Source organism: Cygnus olor, chromosome 6 (assembly GCF_009769625.2).
Source record: "Cygnus olor isolate bCygOlo1 chromosome 6, bCygOlo1.pri.v2, whole genome shotgun sequence".
Taxonomy (NCBI): domain Eukaryota; kingdom Metazoa; phylum Chordata; class Aves; order Anseriformes; family Anatidae; genus Cygnus; species Cygnus olor.
In genome coordinates, this window is record NC_049174.1 from 37,224,291 (window position 1) to 37,247,631 (window position 23,341).

At 37.8% G+C, this 23,341-nt stretch overlaps 1 long non-coding RNA gene across 3 annotated transcripts in view; it reads right to left on the minus strand.

Annotated features, from left to right (window-relative positions):
• Window positions 1-2,023: 2,023 nt before the first annotated feature.
• LOC121072363 overlaps window positions 2,024-23,341 on the minus strand; it is an 85,917-nt gene continuing 64,599 nt past the window's right edge. Inside the window, exons 4-5 of one of the 3 annotated variants that reach the window (XR_005821154.1) lie at window positions 19,267-19,429; window positions 17,633-18,707 (exon numbers count right to left, since the gene is read on the minus strand). This is a non-coding gene — a long non-coding RNA (uncharacterized LOC121072363). Of the gene's footprint in view, window positions 3,134-17,632; window positions 19,430-23,341 lie in introns of those variants that run through there. The other 2 variants (XR_005821156.1, XR_005821153.1) reach the window with 2 other exon arrangements.

The following is a 23,341-nucleotide window of genomic DNA, read 5'->3' on the forward strand; positions in this document are numbered from 1 at the left end:
GTTTGCATTACCATACAGTAGAGCTTTTCAGCCATCCCAAAGGACCACATTCAGGCCCAGGCAGAAGGAAGTGTGGGAGGTTATGCCCAGCTGCCCACCCAGGTGGGGCTCATCACCACCAACTCCCTCAGGTGAGCACCACCACCACCCCATACCAACCCCCAGCCTGGTGCTGATTCACAACACAAATTATTTCTTCATGGAAATGTGTTCTTGTAGGTACTGCTAAATATGTACAAATACATAGTCACCTGCCAAATCCCTGCTGTCCCTATAAGCAAACTCTTTTCTCAGGTTAACAGTAAGTGATTTGTTTTTCTAACAACAAAGCTTCCATAGTGAACGCCTTTGAACAAATAATCATATGATAATCACTATATCATACATTGTATTTCTGGCATAGCCTTCATACAGCACAGATTACCCCATTTGATTCACTGTCACAGTATGTATATTCTCCATGTCTTTGTCTGTCTCAATTCAACCTTTGAGCAGTTTTGAGAGCTCTCTGGTCCAAGAGTAGTCTGCGTACCCCTCCCAAGGATAAGTGTGATTTCCTTTGCTTAAGAAATTTTAGCCTTTTCAAAAGCTAATTCCAAATGTTCTGTTTGCTTTTTTGTGTGTTTTTGGGTGGTGTCAGTCTGGTACTTTTATGAGTCAGATCTTCATAACTGTAAAGTGCCATTAACACAGTTAAAAGCAACCATAGTTTCATTATAGTTTTGTGCCTCAGATTAAAGACATATTTCTCATACGCTCTACTTCTACATGGCATGTTATACTGAAATCTTTGTGACACAGTTCTACAGTTATCTTCCTTCAATCCAAGTGAAAACTGTCAAAAATATATGATGTTCCAGAACTTATCATCATAAATAAAGTAGTTTTGATTCCCTTCCTTTCCATTACACTCATTTATTCCTAACGTACAATGTTCAGTAATGCTGAAACTTCCCAAGGTTTGCTATTTGGTGGTGCATCTGTCTTTGCCCACCAGAACCTCTTTTTTTTGTTGTTTTTTTTTTTTTTTTGTTCATCCCTCCCACAACTTCTTGCTCTGCAAAGCAAAAGCACTTAAAATACAATTTGAAATATCACAAAGACAGTCCAAGAATTCGCTTTTCTCCATGGGAATAGGACTTTATTCTCTGTTCAGATACACCAACATGAAACTGATACATGAAACCAGAAGCCAAGTTTTAAGCTCCAGCTTTACTGACGTCCCTTGGATGAGTCCTACAGAAATAATAATAATAATAATAATAATAATAGTAAAATAAAATAAAAAATGAAGTGGGGTGGGGTGTCAGAAGTAAACCAGGCATAAAGCCATCAGCCTGATGATGGGTCTAAATCCATCCTGGTCCTACACTCCCTATAGATCACAGCATCTGCAAGTGCCTGGATTTTCTCCCTCCTCCCGAACTGAGACCATAGCAAGGGTCATTCAGTTGCTGCTTTGTCTCTATTCAGGCTTAGTGCAATACAATTGATAAGCCAGACTTGCAAATCCCCAGGGCTACTTTAAAGATTGGGTTTCATTCTTAAATGTAGACTGTGCATGAGCATGACCGCTAACAGGTAGGTGCATGCTACTAAACGTGCTTTTAAGCTGCAAAGCCCTTTTGTTAGATTTTTCAAATTCGCATTCAAGCATGAGGTTTGAATATTTAAATGAAGGGTAGAAAGAAGAAAAAAAAAAATTAATCTGGAATGTCTATTAGCTTGCTGTATAGATGCTTCCTTTTTATTATTATTAATTTTTTTTTTTAAAAAAAGATTTTCTGAAATTTTCTAAAAAGTAAAGTGGGAAATGAAATGAAACATAAAAATGTAAATAGCAACGCACAGTTATAAAGATTTGTATTTTGAAAAAAAAGTCCCATTATTCACCTGTTTATCAAATATAGTAGTAAGGCACAAAGCAGATGGATAATAAAAGGACACCACTTAACCACTTAGCTAATCTGTCCAAATTGGAAAGAAGATATTCAGACTCAGAGGTACTATTTAAATAAAGGAATATGCACCATGTGGTTCAAAGCATTGTATAAAATGTCATGTTAGAAATGCTAATATTCTAATAAATAGATATATCCCATCTCACATTCCTTTGGATTTAAAGCTTTGCAGTATTATAATATGCTAAGTTAAACATACAGGGCCATAGTCAGAGGTGACACAAACAGCTGTGCAAATTACACATTGGTGAGCGTGTGCAAGCTCCGGTAACTTGCAGCAGAGAAGGCAAAATACACGGCCAGGAGCCACATTACAATAGGGAGTAGCTGGGTAGGAGCAATAGGAAATAAATAAAATTATGTAAATGAATGCTATGCAAATGTGCCACATCTTTTTAAAAGGCAACGAATTGCACGATATCTATTTCTCAACACAAATAATTGTCAGGATCCTGGGTATACTATATTCAAGGGGCTGGTGGTGGGTGAATAAATATCGGGGCTGATTATTTGACTGATTCTAGGATGTAAATGGTTTTTCAGGTAAACAAGACCAGTGCCTGGAGCAAAATACCATAGTAATATGACCAGAAGAGTGCACAGATAGGTGTCATACAATGACATTCGATTAAAGATGGTTGAATACATTTTTCAATTACTTTTTAAAAACTGTAACTGGCATTCTTGGTTTTCATTGAAATGCATTTGTAAATTAGAAGCACACATCTTGAAGAATATTTTATTGTTTGGTCACAAACACTATGAGTAATGAGAAGCTATTTCCTGACCAGCTCCCCTCTGCGTAATAAGTTGAACAATGGCTATTCCATGAAGAAACCAAGATGATGGGAAGAAAACAAATCTTCCAAGAACTCCTGTCAATCATCTGCTGACTGTGGTGTAAAACATTGACCACTGAGGCCAGAATTCAATTCAATAAATTAAAAGAACTGAGGAAATTATTTCATTCTTCTTAAAGGCAAAAAGTCAGGAAATGTAAGACAACTATCCGTATCGTAGCTGTGTGCAAATAAGTTACACAACCCAAAAGCGCTCCTTCTCCTTCTGGCTGACAATGCAATGCGTGTCACAGCAGACTTGTACCTCGAAGGCTCCTTATCTTTTCCTGTCTGTGCATTACTTGCAAAGTTCCTGGTAAATCTTGCAAGTTTCTGGTAAAGAACACAATGCTCAGGTTATATTTTAAAACATTAACTATGTTGCTCTTCATCATCCGCAGTTTCCTGACTGTGCTGTAACATCACATATTTATATGCACATGCATACATATGTATACAGACATATACACAACCCTAGGTGTTTACAGGAGGATTTTGCTTCTTTTGCCTGAAGGAAGCATCAGACAAGTACCTTAGGGCTCAGCCATAATGCTTTTCATTTACGGTGCCACTGAGCGTGTAGGTATGCCTGACCGTGAACCCAATGTGCTCCCATCACTGGGGACAGCAGGTTCTTTCGTCTCCCTAATGGACGTTCCTATGAATGTCTGTGGCCTACCTGACTATAATCCTTTAAATTTTAATTCACTTTACATTTAGCCGAGTCATAAATACCATTTAGGTACCAATATTCTGCTTTATGCAATCCCTAAGGTGGTGCTTTTATTTTAATGAAGCCATTTGCAACTTAAGAGGAAAAAATATTCCATCTTTGATTGAATATATTTGTCAGTTTTATTCCCGACTGACATTTTTATGTGAAAACTTGAATAAAACTAAGGGATAGCTTCTTACCAACTGGGATAAAAGTTTCAGCGTGTTTTTGCCTTCAAAATTAGCTAAATAAATGGTCTTTGAAACTCATTTTGAAAACATCAAAGTTAACCTCATCTATAATCAAAAATAAATTCCAGAATTATGTTACATTACAAATGAAAAAATCCTCAGTTATTCACTATGTTAGAAAAAAAATATACAACAACAGATAACATTTTTTTCTATTTAAAATGTCATTTTCAGTATCATAGAGTGGCATTGACTTCTACTGCTATATGAGAAACCAAATATTGGAGGTGTTCTAATATAATTTGTTTTCTCCATTTTTGTATTGTGTGGTAATTTGTTTGTAGTAACATGTGTCATTTCACTGAATTAGAATGTGTGTTTAAGTGATGCTACTTTTGCTTAATGTGCTGATAGAAAAAAAAAAAAAAAAGGAGAACTAAAGCAATTTCATGTAACTGGCAGTAAAGTTCCTAACTTGAATATGCGTAATACTCTCTTCCTGAATAATTTGCTTTTCCTATTTCTGTAGTGCTTCCATAGGAAAGTGCCCTTCCCTTGTGTAAAACAGGAGGAGATTGCCTTGCATTTAGGGTCTCCCTGTATCAGAGTAAATAGGATTTTATCACATCAATACTATTGCTGACCAAAATGAGAATTTTTGTATTAGGGGAAACTGTAATATTTCATCATTTCTAATCATGTTTAGAATCACACAGATTATTATTAAAAATATTTTAAACAGAAATAATCATAGCAAAATATGCCTGTTCTGCCTGATGCTCCTGTAATAGAAATAACTCAGTTGGAAACACCTTGTACTTCAGGTGCCTTCTCATTCTAGCTCATTCCCAAGACATGAGAGTTGTGTGGTTTTTGTACAGATGTATGGCAAGCAGGGCACTTGAGGTAGCTGTTCTATGACTCTGCAAAGCACTGCTGGTATTAGAGCAAACACAAGTCAACACTGAGACAACAAAAGTAAGAAATTCTGACTTTCAGTCTCCTTAAAAACCTAACTGTCTCTCAACAGAAGGTGCAGCAACAGAAAATGTTTTCCCAAAAAGCTGTTGAAAAGCATCAGAAATATTTGTAAAGACAATTCAAGCTTTAGTTTCATGCTCATAAAATTTCACTGAGACAGGTAAATGGCATTATTGCCTTTTTATACATAGCAAATTACATCATAGGTCCCACAAGGCAGTGAACTGCCTAGCTCCTTCTGGAGTCAGTCTGAATTAAGCATCTGGAAACACTACAAACACTTAATACTGTGTATAAACCAGATCGCAGCACTCCAGCACTAGGGAAACCTTGCCTCTCTCAAGGTAAATAAAACACCTTAGCAAGAAAGTGGTGCTCCAGAGTTAGAGTTATTAGAATTATTAACTCAGAAACTTAATAAGAATTGTCTAGTCTGTAACATATATATATATAACTTTTTAGATGGGTAACAAACTTTTTAAAATATATTGTCTGTTTTATAAATGTTATAGCAATGTTAAGATAAGTTTTCTTCAATACTTAATATTTGTTAAGACCTGAATACTTTTTTCTTGTGGCTGTACATAGTTGATTTGCATAAACATGCAAAATTATTTCACATTGGTCTTTGTAGGTTAACTTAGCCACTTATTGACACTTGTGGGTTTGTGTGCAAGTACGTGTTTCAACTAAATATATGTTGTAGTTATTTTCATAAATGCTGGGAAAAAAAATAATAATGAAAAGTTGTGTAAATGTCTAAATATGCACATTTGAATATCTGTTCAGCCTAGTCCAGCCTTTTGGTTTCATTCTGACCCAGTCCAGTGGCCTTTCTTGATCTTTTGGGAAGAGGCAATTCTGTGAAAACTGAACACCTCTTACTTAGCCAAAAGATTAAGACTGAGAACCAATTTATATCAATTTCCATGGTGCTACCAAGTCTGAGTTCTGTCCCTTGAGACTGGTGAGGCTGGATTGCCCCAGTTTGGCCAACGTGACCACCCAAGCATCACTATCTTGTTTCCTACCCTTAGCCGTTGAAATGGAAAGGAAGGTTAATGTTACTAATTACCTGCTTCAGGAAACACCTCTGAAAGCCCTTGGCTTTAGCAATAGAAATCTGACTCCATACAGTATACTACATTTGGTTTGATCCACAGCTCCTTAAGTCAGTGGGAAAAAATGCAATTAATGTCTAACTAATTGATGGATTGGGGTCAGTACTTGAGTTTTCTGCATATTCAGTTGTCTACTTTTTTCTGCTTGGCCAAAATTGTTAAAGGTTTGTATTTAATTAATTGACTACTAATGAATAGTGCCAAATTCACACGAATGAAATCCTCCTTCCATCACAGATTCCTGAATGCCACAGCATCCCCATAGGCCTGAGTTCTCAGGAGGCACAGCTCTGCACCCAGGGCTGTGTGGGCACTGAGGTTTCTGGTCAGGCTGCAGGCTAGTCGTGTTGCTGTCTATTCCAACATTTAAAGTGAATACAAATGTCTCTAGCAAAGAGATTTAGGTCAGTATTTACATATTTGTCCAGTGACATTATGGGTGCTGTCAACTAATACAACAAATGCATTTGTTGTTTTGATTGTTTATATTTCGGTTGCTTAGGGTTTTAGTTCTGTTTAGATTGTTGATATCTAGCAATACATACACTTGGAATAAGGGCAAAGTCAAGGTCAGTGCCCTGGCAGATCCACTCCAGACCTTGCAGTCTGGACGAGGAGTTGCTGGATACTCTTGGGACAGTTCCTATACTGACGGATGTGCTCAGGAACAGTCTCTCTCGCTACTAGTAAGAGTCTAAGATCTCATCAAGCAAACATTGTTGAATGGTTAGACCAGAAGTCTTTGCATAATATACATTTGATTTAACTACTATTGCAAAATAACTAATGTAAAAATGCTAGGCAAGCTCTAAGAAAACAGTGAAGTATTCCTGCATATTCTCATAGGGAAGTCAGCCCTCTCCTACCCTACAAAGAATAATTGTAAGAGTAATTATTAGTGTACATCAGAGGTGGCAATGTAGGCTGGATTTTTTTCTGTTACATGTTTTCCTGCTACAAACTAGATCTAAAGACCCAGCTGATTTCCTATAAGAACAGGCATAGCAAGCTCAGCAGCAAACCTCAAGCATTTACAGTGAGGAAAAGCATACCTAATTATCCTTACTTCATGGGTAAAATGAGACACAGACAGGGTGACCTGGCTTGACCCAAATTACTCTACCTGGCAGAGATGCAGCTATAGCTGGTCACTTCAGTACCAAACCAACACTTTATACTGTCCACCTCATTAATTTAAAAATGTATGAGGTTTAGACATTATCATATCATAAAGATGCTTATAAGAGTGGATGGTACGGTATATATAGGACTCTGGCCTGTGGCCAGAAGCTCTGAATTACACTTTTTCTTGGCTGCACCACTCACATTCAGTCTTATATGAAACCTGAGCTAATAACAGATCATAGATATCTGTGCCAGGTGCTGAAATGATCAATTATTTTTCCAAAAATAATCATATAAGTACAGTTAAAATCCCAGAAATATGGTGTCTGCCCATTGAACAGACATACAGATTTTGATAAATACTTCCTAGGCCATCTTTCCCATTCACTGCAACTCCAAACATTCTAACTGAGAAAAGTGTAACTCAAAAAAATCGTAGTATGAGTTGCTCAGCGCCATATCACATCTCTGTGACTTCATGCAATTTCCTATTTGCAATTGGATTGAGTAAGAACAGCAGGTTTTGGTTCTTTGTGGCTTACTAAAGACTCAGATAAGTAAGCATGAACCAGGGGTGGTTATGTCACTGACAGACATTTTTGCTTTGAAATCTGATCAAGCAAAGAGTGCAACCACCAAGACCTGAAACCACTCTTAGATTCATGGCTATTCTAGTCAACTCCTAATTTATATGGATTTATAGCATAGTTTTCTCCAACTTTTCTTTTTTTGGTTCCAATTTATCTATTTTATTTTCTTGATTTGTAATCCTCATAATTCTTTTTTACTGCTACTATGCATTTGGATGAAAATTTAAGAGCTTTTTCATACTCTGAAGACTCTCTTGTGTTCAGTAAGGCAGCAACTTTTTACTTATCAAACCATTTCTCTTTCTGTACTTGAACATGTGGATCATTATTCTACCTTGTGCGCATTCTGTTGCATTTCATCAAAGTCTTGGTTCTGACTGTACTTTAACCTCTTCTGACCTTGGACATTATTTCTCTGCTATTGTAACTTGTTTTTACATAAGATCTTAGCCCAAGCGGTCAATCTTTCACTTATGCCCCTGCAGTTCTTCGTTAGAGTTTCAGAGTTTAAGGACAGAAGTAAACTTAATATCTTTTCTAACTTCCTAAGGACTGCAGACCCCCACATTACATTACTGCCTGGGTGCCCCTGTATGGTTTCCAAGAACTTAGGTTAGAAATTGGACCTCCAAAAATTAAACCATTATGTGACAAAAAAAGTTGTCAATAATAACAAAGAAAATCCATGTGATGGCCTGCAAGAGGACATAGTTGTACTATTGGGTGCTGAGACTCCACATTCTCAAGAGGAGGCATGAAAGACGGCTCCATGGCAAAGAACATAAAAGTACATTTTTCCCAGTTTAATTTTTAAAAGGGCATTTTCACCCTCCAAATTAACATTTTCTCCCCCAAAACGTGCACATGAGCACCACAATGTTTCTTGTACATAATGATCAATTAACATTTCCCAAAGTGCTGTTCACCGTGAGTAATATCAAACAGACACACACAATGCTAGGTCATCCCCAAAGTCCACTTTATCTGTCCTACACAAGTTGACAGGGTGCCCAAGTGCACTGCAACATGCATGCCACATCACATCCTTTGAAAGCAAGCAAATGTAGTAGAAAACCAAACTTAGAAATTCAGTCACCTCAGATCTTAACAAACATCGTCCCTAATTTCTGTCTATAGCAGACTTCCTCTGACATAAGACTCTGTGCTTCAGAAAATGTAAAAAAAATAAAATAAAAAATTAGAATCTAATGGGAACCTGCCTAAAAGCTGACAGGTGTCCCAACTATTCAGAGGTGCTTCATCACAGAGCTGGCATTAACAGGCTGTGGTATTCTAGTTAGCATTAACTTTGTTCAGTTTATTTGCACTCATTTCCTTACAGCACCCCTCCTGATGGCCCTTTCCTTGGCATTGTCAGGCCTGCAGAAGTCAGCATGCAGATAGCCATGCTGGTTTTACATCAGCTATTTAGGACGTTACGGCAGCCTACGCATGATGCTGACAAATTTATAGACGTAGAGCTGAGACCAAGGGCTGAGACAAAAGAGTTACCACAGCTTGAGGAATTACTAGGAATTTGCTGAAGTGCGTTGCACAATTTGTATGTTCTTGGGCCATCTCAAAAGAGGATAAAACAAGTTAAATTAGACTTCTTTCTTTCAAGTTGAAGATAATGTATTTTACCTTCCCATTGCCAGAGGCTATGAGGATGCACCAAATAGGTTTCTGGGGCTCAGCTGATGTTTGTTAATTTGTCAAGCCACAGTAACTCAATCACATACCCGAATCCCTAGCAAGAGTCACTGCCATTATGCTAAATGCCTTATGCTAGCAATCAGAATACAGTTATAGATATTAATGTACCATCTTAGAAGCTGTGTTCAGCTAATACAGAAACACTGGAAAATGTGTCAGAGAACCTTTTGCTTTCCCTGTTCCTTGGTGATGGTGGATCCAGTGGAGGTTTGGCTCTGTCACCATATCTCATCTCACCACTGACAGTGGTGATCCCTCTCTGCCAAAGCAGGGAGCAGACACAGGCAAGAGGGTTACTGCTTTTAGGGTTTGGTGACAGCAACAAAGACCTGTCTCTGTTGGAAGAAATACTGTGTGGGTTTTTCTCTCAGTGATTTTTCCAGGTGCAGAATATCTGGGATCTTCTTGCCCAGACAAGGGCACAAGACTGAAGCTCTGACTGATCACTCACAATTACCACTTTGAACTGAAGCCTGAAATCTGTGGGAAAGCTATTCTACATGGTGTTCACTCTAGCCATGTCCAGATAAATTAAAAACACAATGTGACCCTTTATATTTATTTCTTCCCCAGAAAAAAAAAAAAAAAAAAAAAAAAAAAAACAGACCTTTAGTTTTTCCTCTCTGATTTAGCAAACGTACACTATAAGGTTTTCTTTTTTTAATTGTACTCTAAATTTCACTGTATTTTACTATTTACATATTAAACTACATACTAGCGCTGATGTTTATCGTTCAGGCCAGTAAATTAAGAATTCCATCCCTATATTTTTCTGAAGTATGTGCCGCACTTTGTAGCTCTAGATTTCACCTCATTATTTCAAAATACACTCCTTAATTGACTGAGATAACGCAAATAATTTTCTTATTGATATAGTACCTTGTGTGCAGCCACAAGAGGAAGGCAGGTCAGGATCTCTTCCACACACTAGAGCAGAGTATCGGTGCCAAAAACAGCATCGTGGGTACTTAGAATAATATTATTGTACGTTAATATTGTAGCCTGTCAGTTTCTTTAAAAGAGCACAAATTTATTCTGCTCTCAATTTATTCTGCTCCTAGCCCCCTCAAACTGGTAGTGAGGAAATTAAAAGCTTCTGCGAGTTGGATACTGGGACAGATTCTGCAAAGCAGGCTAGGCGGGTCCTCATTTAACTTTTGGCCAAAGAGCTTTTGTGTGGTGGGTACTGCTGAGCCCTGCTGAAATGTCATGGAGGTGTGCAGGTCTCGTGCAGCTGGAAGAACAACATACAGTGCTACAGTTCTTTTCCTGAGACACGGCATAAAAGCAAGATACTGAACCATAGTTAGGTCTATAACCAAGCAATATTTACTTCAAGCCATTTCAGTTAATACCTGTGAAAGGATTAGCACTGTAGACAAGCCATTAGTGGCAACAATGATTATCTACTATATGTCATAAGGTGCAGTGAAAGACTAAAGTGCAAAATTAAGCTCTTTACTAGCTTAAGGAGATTTTTGGTTTAGGTGCCTATGCAAGGATAGACTCTGCTTCACCTTATAAAACAAACATTAAGGATCAGCAAATCACGGTGCAAGACATTTACAGGACTTGGGTGGCTATTTGAGATATGAAATAAAAGTCACTTTATAATAGACTTACAGTAAACAAATAACAGGGATTATTTGGAATTGATGAAAAGATTATAAATTAGATATCCCTGAATGCTATTAAATATCAGAGTTACTGGATCTTTTGGCAAACTTACTGAAAAGTTGCACAGTGTTTTCAATGTAAAATCAGACTCTCTGGTGAATGGTAATGATGTCAACACTCATTGTATTTCCATCTTGCAGATGCAGATTATAATACACAGCAGATAAACTGGCTCACATATTTACTTTTTGAAAGGTGACAGGGCAGAAAGCAAGTACTGCCCCCCAGGTCCTCATCCACAGCACCCAGCCATGCGTTCTTAGCCTGGAGTAGGACTGGGTCTATTTTTCTATGACATCTACTTTGAAAGGGACAGTATTAGCCAACTCCAATACAATCTGAACCAAATGTGATTCTCAGTAACCTGACTGCTATGTTGGGCTGCAGATGGGAAATGAACACGACAAAGATTCCTCCCAGCCTGTCTTCCCAATGGCACAGGAAGCTTTTCTCCTCTGAATTTGCCGTGCTGCAGCTCCTTGGCTGTAGGATATACCCCGCCAAGATACACACTGTTAGGAGGAAGATCTAGCCTGGAGTTAAAGCTGTGTGGATCAGAAGCAATCCTCCATCTAAGCTAGCAGATGAAGACAGGCTTTGATTCATCCATTGAAGGCATGATTGGCTCTTACTCAACTATATTGCCATTGAAGGAGCAATGTGGGCTACTGTTCAGAAAAAGCAGGTAAATGTTATTATGGGTTACAAAATTGTATTTTTTAATAGGTGATCAAATCTTTGTGGATTCCCCTGGTGAATGCCCATAAACCTATGACAAAAAACATTAGCATGACTTATATATGAACTTATGTGAACATAGGTGCAACTGCACTGCGATCTTGCAGTGTTTGCACTAAATGAGCCACAACTTCAAGGCTTGAATCTCAGTTTCTTACATGGAGAATTCACTCAGGTAAAAGCATGAATTGAGTTCTTACACATACTAAATTATTTACATCTCCAAAATACATGTTGCTGGTAACACGATATGTAATAGACAAGTATAAACTTGGTTATTCACATGGTAGCTGGTTTCCTTCAGAAACAAACACACAATCAAGTCTAAATACTTTTTTTTTCCTCTGTCCCAATTAGTTTCCATCATGAGCCTTGAACAGAATGCTTAATGAACATACAATGACAGCTGCCCTCACCAGATTAATCTATTGGTGGTCATATTGCTTTCACTGGTTTTAGCATCTTCACTTTCTTTAAAGAGGGCATCCCCTGCACTTGTATCTTCCCCAAACTAATTACACAAATTCTGCTGATTTCTGTCTACTACTATTCTAAAAGTTAAGTTCCCATGTTTATGCTCAACCACTCTTCTTGGCTTCCACTGTACAATTGCCTGAAGGTAGGTTAAAAATTAGTGTTCTTCAACAATACCACTAGCACTGTAAACCTTCATTAGACCTTTTAAATACTTGCCCCAAACTGGACAAAATTCTCCATTAAATCCCCTCTGATTTCTGGCAGTCATTAATGAGAATGAGCCACGCTGCCTCTCAGGCTACCCAGCACTCACGTCAGCATCTTGCACTGTCAGGACCAGCCAGTGCTGCACAAAGAGCAAGGTTTTAAGTACAACACAGCTCTTTTTCTGCTAGAAAACTATACGTGCCAAACAATCAGGTTTTAGCCTTCAGATTGGCCATTCAAGAATGGTTTTACTGATGATAAAACTGGCATCTATCTAGTGCTTTTCAACAGGTGAACTATCTAATAAGCAGCAGAATCCCTGTGCTAAAGAGATTACACTCTGAAGCACTGAATGTAGTAAAATGCTGCATTAAATTTAGCAGGTGCTCGGCATGCATTTATTAAGTGATTATTCCCTGTGCTGATACTTCCCTCCTCCTTATTTCAAAAACTGAGCTTTTTTTTTTTTTTTTTTTTTTTTTTTTGCAATGACTCTTCCTACATCTTTGAGCTCCCTCTCCATTGAAGAAATTCACTGCTGCTCCACCAAAGGCCCATACATCAGATAATTGGAGTTAAGAGCTATTTTGAAGTCTTAAGTTGCACTTGTCCTGGCTCTCCATGCAGGAATGAATTTCACTCCCTGTGTATGTGCACATTCGAAGGCTCTAAAATGTTTTAGACTCACAAATTGTCATTCTGTTCTGATGGCTTTTTATTGTGTATGAGGCTAAGCTCTTGAGTCATGGCATTTTGCTGCTGATTGGAGAGGGAAGGAACCACTTCTAAGGAATTACAATGTTTTCTAAATAATTCTGAATAGATATTATGAAAATACATTACACAAAGTGACTGAACCTACTTCAGTTCACTTCTGTTTTCTTTTTTCATTCATACACATTTAAAAGAAAATTAGTTTAACTTTGCCTCAAATTAAAAACTGAATTTAACTTATTCTCTATCCTCTAATTAATATTATATATGTATGTAACATACAGTTGCAGTTACATAGATGCACTGTGTAGAAAAAGCATCCTTAAACCAAGCTCTCTTTCTAGAGCCAAAATAAATAAATAAATATGGTAAATTCAGAAGTACCATTTATTAAACATTATAGCCTTTATTTAGTATTCGTGTACTTTATTTCTTTGAAAGTAACTCAGAGTAGCTTCAGTTTTCTTTATCCTTTCTGGAGTGTAGTGCCCTAGCATCTCACGGGGAATTTATTAATACAAGATTACAGATTTACGTATAGCAGCACACTTAGCTGTGGATGTTGATGAGAGACAGGAAAAAAAAATAATAAAAATTAAGCAACCTAATAATAACAACAAATTTGGTTACAATAGCCTTATTTTTTCATGATAATTCATATGAAGGAATTTTATGTTTGTCCTAAGAGAATTTACCTATAAAAGACTGTGATGTCTGCATTCATGCAATGCATTTCCTGCACCTTCCATCACAAAACGCAGCTCACTATACTCAAAATTTTCTTTCTTTCTTGTTTTAAACATTCTGAAAACCAGAATATAAAAATTCTGCATGTTATTCAGCATTGCTACAGGGGTTAAATTGTTAATGCTTTACTTTCACTGTAGTTTTTTATCAAACTTTCTTTATTCTTTCCCTGGGGATAAACAAATGGACAGCTTTCCTCTCTAGTATTCCTCCTTCCATTACCATCACAGCAGAATGCATCTGAGACTATAATAATTCAGTGATGAAATACAAAATGTCGCAATGCCATCTCTCTTAAAGTGAACTGAGATTTTGTTATGCCATTTTAGGTGCACTAATAGCTCCTAAAGTCCCATGGAGTATCTTAATGTGAATTTAATGAGCTGATAGCATATAAATGACAGTACTGTGAGGGTGAAGGTGACATAACCTTTTTCCTTCTATTTGATGTTTGTCTTTGAAAAAATACAGATCTTTTCAAAACGTACCACATTATTACAAAGTGCCGCATCATTCAGCAAGGAGGCTACTATTGTTTTATCATTTTAAAGCCCATTTTTTTCGCTCTCTTTATGGCGCAGGAAACAAGAGCACTTTTTATTTCATCATTAAGATAATAAAAATCTCAATAATTTCCCATGAGGAACAGTGCCAATACGTGGCACTCAGGTGCTCATGGTCATGTCGTGTTGTGCACATCCAGTGACAACCCATCATTTTTAGCATTCATGTTTGCCCTGATAGCCATTCTAGTAACATGGCATCAGTACGGTTGTGTGTGGATCACACCTTTACTACCCGTCTTTATTTCTCTTGTGTCATTTTGTTTCCTCCTATCAAGGATAACACTAAGAGGTCTACTCATCATTGCTGACTCCCAAACTCAGTATGTCATTACTGGAGCATTGCCATTTATAACGAGTTGCCTCCCTTCGCCAGCCCGCTCTGCTCGATGGTGTCACACCCCATTGTGCGCCCAAATCCCAATCACCTTCCGTGCGGTAATGAGCTGTGATCCCATCAGCACTGGCTTGGATCATCACTGACACCATCGCGCCCAGGGGAGGAAGGTACCAACAGTAAAAGATAAATATATTGGTAATCAGATAGCAGCAGATGTATAGAAAACATAAGTGGCAGATTAAGGAGGTAACCGAATGTATTAGGTTATTAAAGTTTGCCAGAGTGTAGCAAGGCAGCTTTCCCACTGCAGTTAGAGGTATTCTGTTTAACAACGTTAATTCAAGCTTAAGAAAGAACATCTCAGGGTTTCTTTTTTCCCTGCCTTGAACACTTAGGGACGTGGCAGCCAATGATTTGATCACTTCCATGCTAAACACTGTGTCCCAAAAAGAAGAATAATCAACTTTCTTTTATCTTGCACCAGATCTTACAAACATATTGCTCCTAGACAATGCATAAATCCCAGAAATTTTAGAAGTTTTTCATTTTTGCATTTAGGTCAGTCAAGGTGGGCTTTTTTATTTGCTTTACTTTAAAGCATGTGTAGGACAGATTATGAATTAGATCTGAAGGCAGCGTTATTTCAACATTTTTTACAGTCCCAGTGCTGCTACACTCAGTACACAAGAGGAAATAAATTAAATTTATAAAAGTTATTTCTTCCACCAGCATAAACGATAACATTTGCTCTTCCGAGAAAGATGTACCTTGGGCTGCATTTGACAAAGGAAAAATAAATAAATAAATAAACAGCTTACGTGTTTCAAAAAGTTGGAATTTTGGCAATCTATGAAATTTGTTTAGAAAAACCTTTTCGTTGCCAGGTGACAAGGCAAAACATATCACATATGCTTAACAACCAGCTTGTACATATTTTGTCTTTCCAAGGTTTCTAGGGCTGGTCAGGCACAATGATGCATTACAGCTGAAGGAGCTTCCAGCAGGGACAAATGTTTGTCTCTTTCCAAAAGAATTTTCCTAATCCTTAAGAAAAACAACTCAATATTTCTCATTGTTTAATGATTGAGTAAGGATTAATTCTATTCAAAATTCATCGTATTACCAGTCATAACATATATCGATGTGCTTGCTGAGAATGCATACTACTGGTTTTCTGGCACATCATGTTTGTTAGCATTTCATGGTATAGTACAAGCAAGTATAAGCAGTAGTTCTGCTAATACATACAAATTTCTTATAATAGCCTGACATTCTATCGCTGCTCTAGTGTTAGAAGACAAATGTAGGCAGTGTAAAAACTACAGACAACTAAGGATCAATGATAATAATGGGATAAAATGTACATCCTAATACTTACAAAAGCTATGGTTACCATAGTCTAAGCACCTTAAGATCTCTGATATTTGCGTGTTAGCAACATTTAATTTCACTGAGGAACTTTCTCATTTCAGTGGAACTGAATAATTGGTTAAGTTTGTAGAGGAAGTCAGAGACAAAGCAGAAAAAAAAAAATGTACTCAGATTCCCCCCAAATCATCACCAGAGGCTCATCCTTCCCTCTCAAAACTCATCCCATGCTTGTGAACATTTACACGTACCCCATGGCCTGTAGCTGGAGTTAATGGACTTCATACATGAGAAATTAATTGTGGGGATAATTCTGAAACAATTACCTTTTCTTGGAATCGCAGTCAACAACTATTCTAATAAATCATGGTGCTGCTCACATTATAATGATCATTAGTAATCAAATGCATCTGTATACTCAGCCTGTTTGCTCACTTAAAGTCAAAATATTAAAAGGCAGAGCAGAGTGAAGTGTCCAAGCTCCTGCGTGCCAAATGTGCACTATGGACACAGAGGGTCAGTCCACTCACTTCTAAGCACTTTATTGTAGCTGCAGTTGTAAATTGTTTGTGCCATACTGCAACTTTTGATCCCACTCTTTCTCGGAAAAAGACTCATGTTTGTGCTTACATACACTATGTACATACATTAAGTATTGTCTTTTTTTGTCTCTCTCTCTTTTTTTTTTCTTTTTTTTTTTTTCCTTTCCTTCCTAATTTATGGTGTCCCTCAGAAGAGCATTCAACATGACTCTTGAAATTAAAATATTTTTTTATCCCTCTTCTTTCTTAAGTATTTCAGAATATTCTGCTGTATTAGCTTTCAAACTGCAGGCATTGTTTTGTTGTGGATATACTTTATGAGAACACGTAACAAAGTTAGCATAACACAAGTCATTTGCTAACAGCTACATATTCCTTTAGAATCCTTCATATAATTACAGAATGTCTGCATACCATAAAAACAGAATTAAAACCACAGGAATTTAGGTATCAAGCCTAGTCTGAAAGATAATCGTATCTATAATAACACTTGTCAGTAGAAAGAAATAAATCAATTTTCAAATAGCATCATTGATTCATTTTGAACAGTGAGTCGTTATTTCTTTATTTCTCTGTGGTAGGGAGGAGCTGCCCCATGTCTCCTTCCCACCCAGCTGGGCATTGCCTTGTAAACAGGTTGGGTTTGATACTGGAAATTTTTCTTCTCTCCACACCAATCTTCCTCATTTCCCACGTTCTTTAGGGGCAGCTGCAAGGCAGATGTCAGCAGGGAGCCAGGCATGCAGGGGATGAGCACACACGTTGCCCTTCTCCTCCTGCCTGCTACACCGACTCCCACCTACCCTGGGGAGGGAGCAGGGGGGGGGAAGTGCAGACAGAAAACTCAACCCTAAAAAATTTTTTTTTTTTCAATTGTAGAATATAACTTCTTGAATTAGGTATCTGGTAGGAACACTTGTGCTTGCAAATTCCAGTTTGCTCTCCCTGCCGGTAAGCCACGCATGCCAGCAAGCAAATTTCCTAGAATCCTCATCAAAAGACAACAACAAAGGGCAATAATGATGGTCAAATCAAATTTATTTAAAAGGAAAAAAAAATACACGAGGCCTTTCTGCATTACGGTCCAGCTGCAGTATGCCTCTACCTGCTGCCATTAATATTTGCCAGTCCTGTAACGCCTTAAAAATTCAATTCTGTTGACCTCCTTTGCTTTTTCATTGTAGATTATACCCAGTTGCAGTACAAGGCATCCATTTAAACAGTGTAAACTTACACTGTGAGATATGATCCCAGATGAGGTATTGCCTCAAACAGAAAATGAAAAATATTCCATGCATTTTAAACATGAATCAAAGATCATAAGTTACACAAATGCGTAATACATTTCTGCTATTCTCTCGCAGAAAAGAAAAACAAAACTGGCAGCTATAGCAATTGTATAATGGTAATTATTAGGAGAAATAATTATGCAAAAACCTGTTCAAATTACATACAGGATGGAATGACTCAAAGCGAGAAGAATTTAAAGTGATAGTTAATACTTCAGCAAACCTCTCTATATGGCACCGGGCAGCAAAAATCAGACAAACAAATGTATCTGTTGAAATCTTTCTGGCTTCTGAAGTTTTTTAAAAATTGGACTATACACAACTATTCCTGCTCAATGCCTGGGGTCCTGCTGCAGGGATTTCAAGGTTGGGAATGAAAAGTCTTTTTCACCAGTCCCTTTGCATGCTAGCTGCACAGGGTGGTTTATTGGGCAGGCTCCAGGCCAGTCAGGGCTCTATGCAGCACTAGGGCACAAGTACTCGCCTATGCACAGGAAAGGAGGGTGCCTTTACCCAATTTTATTACAAATGGATCATAATCACGTATTTATGTTCATTCAATATTATCAGTCCACCCTCAGCTGCAGGTGGGTTTAGAAAATTAAAACACTGAATTAGAGGTGAGAAATGGAGCAAGATGCTGCAGCTGAGCCAGGTAGTCCCACAGCACCGATGTCCAGCCTTTATCGTCACCCACCCTGGTAAGATTATTTTTGTCCGTCCACAAAGCTGATACTTCTCATCCAACAGGTTTTCATCTCTGGTCCTGATCACTGTAACGGGCCTCATCCTGTCACCCTGATATTCTGTATGGGGGAAAATTTCAGTCATTGAAATTATCATCTTTGAAAAGTCAAGGAAGGCTCACCACATTTATTTATTTATTTATTTATTTATTTATTTTCCCCCTAAATCTTGTGGGCTTTCCCACATTCAAGTTTCTTGTTCATTCTGTTCCAGATCTTGCTTCTCAAATACCTCTCCTTATTTTCAAAACTTCTGGTTGTGTCATGTCCCTTCCTACAATTAAATCAATGTTTTGAACAACTTTCATCAGCATCCTTTATGGTGATTTTACTACTAAAAAGCCTATATACAGTTATTGTTTTGTTCTTCACCCTACAGTCATCAAATACCAAATCCATGCATGTGCTTCTCTTTCCTTCTCAAGATACATAGAATGGAAAATGTGCTCAGGGGCTCAGGAGAAAGGATTAGTCCATCAGCTCTGATCCAACACATGCTCTTTTTTTGTCAGATGTTACCATATGTCTTTGACCTCCTCTTTACGGACCATTTCATTGCATGGTCTGAATGTTAGATCTGTTATCATGTTCACAATTGTGAATACTGTACAAAACTTACTCCTTGAAATTCTGATAGCCAGTGAAAATGCAGGAAGGAAACTGACAAAGGCTTCAGTATACAACTTAAAATGTCAAAAGACAGAAAAACCATGTTGTGCTGACAAGACAGTCATAGACAGTGAAACTTAATCAACTTATCATATCAAGAAAGTTGCTTCTTTCTGTAAGGAAAAAAAAAAAGTTAATATTATTTTTAAAGGGTCATATATGGTTGTGGTTCCAAAGTCTAGGACAGCTCAGAAAACATAACAAGTTTTTGTGCATAGGGAATAGGGTCAAGTGGTTCATATGATTTACTGTTATTAGGAATAGTGTTATTTCCTTCAGTATTTAAATATTGTATTTATTTCTTCAACACACATAATCAGCTCACTGTGTTCTTTCTAATTACATTAACTTCCACTATACAGTCCTTCAGTGTTACAGCATTATAGGAAACAAATACAGTGCCATAAAACCAAAAGCCCACTATGGACTCAGACAGTGAGACAGTTGCCCAAAATTTAAATTAGGAAAGATAATATTCAAATATTACTTGAAGTAATAATATATAATTTTTTAATTTTAGGAATTATGCATCCCCTACTCTTGATTTCTTTAATGCTGTAGCCTGCTGGGCACCTCCATGAGACGGGGAGATATTATCCCTCATTTAGGGATAAAGGCCTGAAGCACAGAGTGCAGTTGATGTGACGTGTCAAACTGACGTGGAGCCTTGGCTATGTAACAAGTACCATGGCCTTGAGATGAGTATCCATGCAGGACATCCACAGCACCAGCCGAGGAAGCCCTTCAGTCTCCATTTTCTATTTGTTTCCTCAAGAGGTCAGGTTAGAAATACTGTTTTCTTTACTGAAAGGGTTGTGAGGCATTGGAATAGGCTGCCCAGGGAAGTGGTTGAGGCACCATCTCTGGAGGTCTTTAAGAAACGTGTAGATGTAGAACTCAGTAGCACGGTTTAGTGGTGGACTTGTCAGTACTAAGTTAAAGGTTGGACTACATGATCTTAGAGGTCTTTTCCAACCTGAATGATTCTATGATTCTATGATTTTGATCCCTTCTGCCTGCATTAAGCACTCTGGGAGGAAGGTTCATGATTAAATCCACACCATGTACCTTTCCCTGTGCCAAAATTTTGCTGACTCAAGAGTATCAGTGCCTGATCTCACCTTTCCTCCCTGCACAGCCTCTTCCCAGGCACACCCTGCTTCACCAAGACTTTGCATGTTATTTCAGCAGTCGGTGTAGCAATTTACTTCTCACGCCCCTTCCCTTCTCTGATGTCTCTCTCTTACTGCATAACACACATAATTCCTGAACATTTTATTTCTCAGATTTCCCTCTTTCTTTATTACCAGTTGCATCTTGGTAGTAACTCTAAGACCGTAAACAACAGAAGAGTCTTATTGTGGTATAAGAATAAATTCAACTAAAAAGGTAATAAAAATATTGAGATATAAAGGATAAACAAACAAACAAACAAACAAAAAATGGTGTGTGGTTAATATGAAGGCAGTGACACTGGATTGTATTATCAGAGATGGATGAAGAGGAAAACGCTGTATCCCACCCACTAGATCATCCTGGTCTCTATAGCCATGAGTCCTTCTCTTTGCTGCCTATAAGGTGTCACAAAGGGAATGGGAGCAGTAGAGATACTTGCTAGCAGTCACATGAATGGGACCAAAAAATACTGGCTGCTGTGCCAGCATCAGTGGAGAAGAAACGAGCAGCAACATCCACAAAGTTCAGAGGAAAGAATCTTAATATTTTTCCCCCCACTTTGGCTTTCTGCTGAGTTATGTGGCAAGCTGGAACTGACACTGCATATCTGAGGAGGTTAAAAGGAGGAAATCAAACTGAGTTCAATAAAAGACTGAACATTGTAATAGCAGCAGTTTGGGGGTTATTCATTTGTATTTTGTACGACATACTGTGGACACATATTTTGCTTTCCAATGTACTGAAGTTGTATGCGATTTTTATTGACAACTGCATTATAAAAGCTGCCACAATTCAGTTTGACATGCAGCTTTTGCACAGTGGGAAGATGTGGCAAATGGTTTGTTTTTTGCCTTACAGGAAATTACTGAGGTTTTCAGGACCGGATGAGAAAGCAACTATTTTTACTTCACTTTTATTGAAAAAGGTGAGTTGCATTTTTGGGAAACGGAAACTCATTCCAAGAACTAAAGTCATTAGATCCTATATCCCAAGCCCATTTTTCTAGCCAAGAACTCTCATACTGTGTGTTACAAGATCACCAATGAAGCTGCTAGCAATGTTGCTATTCTTGTCTCCTTTGTTAGGGTTAATACCTTCTGCAAAGCATGATCTACTTTTAAGGCACAAGATAAAAGTTTAATAGCACTGGTAATTAGTTCCAACAGTGGTGGTTTCTTTGATATCTACAAGGGCCTTAGTTAGGGTCCATAAATTCCATTTCACTTGGGTCAACCATCCATCAGGTGATAACTACTGTTCCCTGCTACCCACCTGGACTGGCTGCAGTGTGAAGCTGCAGTCAACATTGAGCACTGCTTATTCTTACAACCTAACACAATAGAAAGGTTTCTTTGGTTTGTCTGGATATTTGGCAGAAAGCTTTGACTTACCATCGGGTCACAGACTTTGCATGAATGCTGTTATGCATATTTTATCCTCATATTGTGAAATGTACATCAAGCTAGGTTGCTTGGATAAACTTTACCAAAAAAATGACAATAGCATAGCAGTGAATGGAATTTACAACTCATGCTTCCCAGTACCTTTACAGCACAAAAACTGTTTATTAGCACAAGTTTTCCCTTTGCATGTTGTGTTTACTTGTTTCCCAGCAGGGTCTGCTGATGTTAATGGACTCACAGCAGTACATTCTACTTCTGTTATTACAGGTCTAATTCAGTCATTAACATTTCATTAATGGACTGGCCTCCTAGCTGTTTGCATGGCTGTCTAGATATTGATGAGCTTTCTAGTATAGAAAACTGGTATTTAAGGCAGACTCTTAAAGGTTTATTAAACTGCTAGTGAATCTTCATAGCATTCTGTCATTTATTTTAGAAGATAAAAGCCAAACCATTGAACAAATTTGCATTGCAAAAGTTGTCAGCACCTGAATTGAAAATAAATCGCATGTAAAAATGCTCAGGAGGGGAAAAAAAGCAGAGTCCACATGCTCCATTACCTGGATACACGAGTCTCCAGCTCCTGCCTTAAAAGTGATGTGGCTCAGCACTGCCAAGTCTGCTGTGCTGTACCTTGGAAGGAATTGCACTTCGGTAGGATACAAATTGATTCCTTTTTCCACCTCACAAGGGTGTTCTGCAGCTCCAGTAGTTCACATTTTCAGAGACTTTGAACTGGAGTTTTTAATCCTGCCCACAATCTACTCCGTTGGGAATAGCTTTACTGGTACCACTGGAATTAGTCTAAGAGACTGCTCAGAATAGCACAGCAGTAGTTCGGGGACCTTTGACATTACTACCAAAGAGGAAGACATCATAATTTCTAGAGTTCAGTAATTTTCTAGCATTATCAACAGTGCAGTGGAATCTAGTTATAGAACTATCTAGGTAATTTCTGTACCCCAATGGAAGGTAAGTGTCCTTGTGAAATTGCTCAATGGAGTTATGAGGTGCTTCCTTTTACCACATCAGCCTTTTCACCATTAAAAGACTGTGTATTTTGAGGCACCACAGAGAATTGGAATATATTGTATTATAGCATATGAGTGTCTAATGCAAGTACTTTGTGAAAATTACTAATTTGATATCATAATTATGCTTGTAATATGAAATTATTAAGCACTGTCATATTGCACAGTAAATGGAACTTATATTGATGTAATAAAATGTATTTCAATTCCATTACAATAACTTTATCATATTCTTTAATGGTATGCACAGTTAACAAAAATAAGATACAGCCAGGAAAAGCCCAGCTGACGGGTCTTGTATACTACAATATTAGGTCATAACAGATATCATTTGTGAGCTCTCATATGTACTTTATATTTCTGAACACCCACAACTTATTTTTGTTTTTTGTTAGAGAATGAGTTGTTGAAAAGT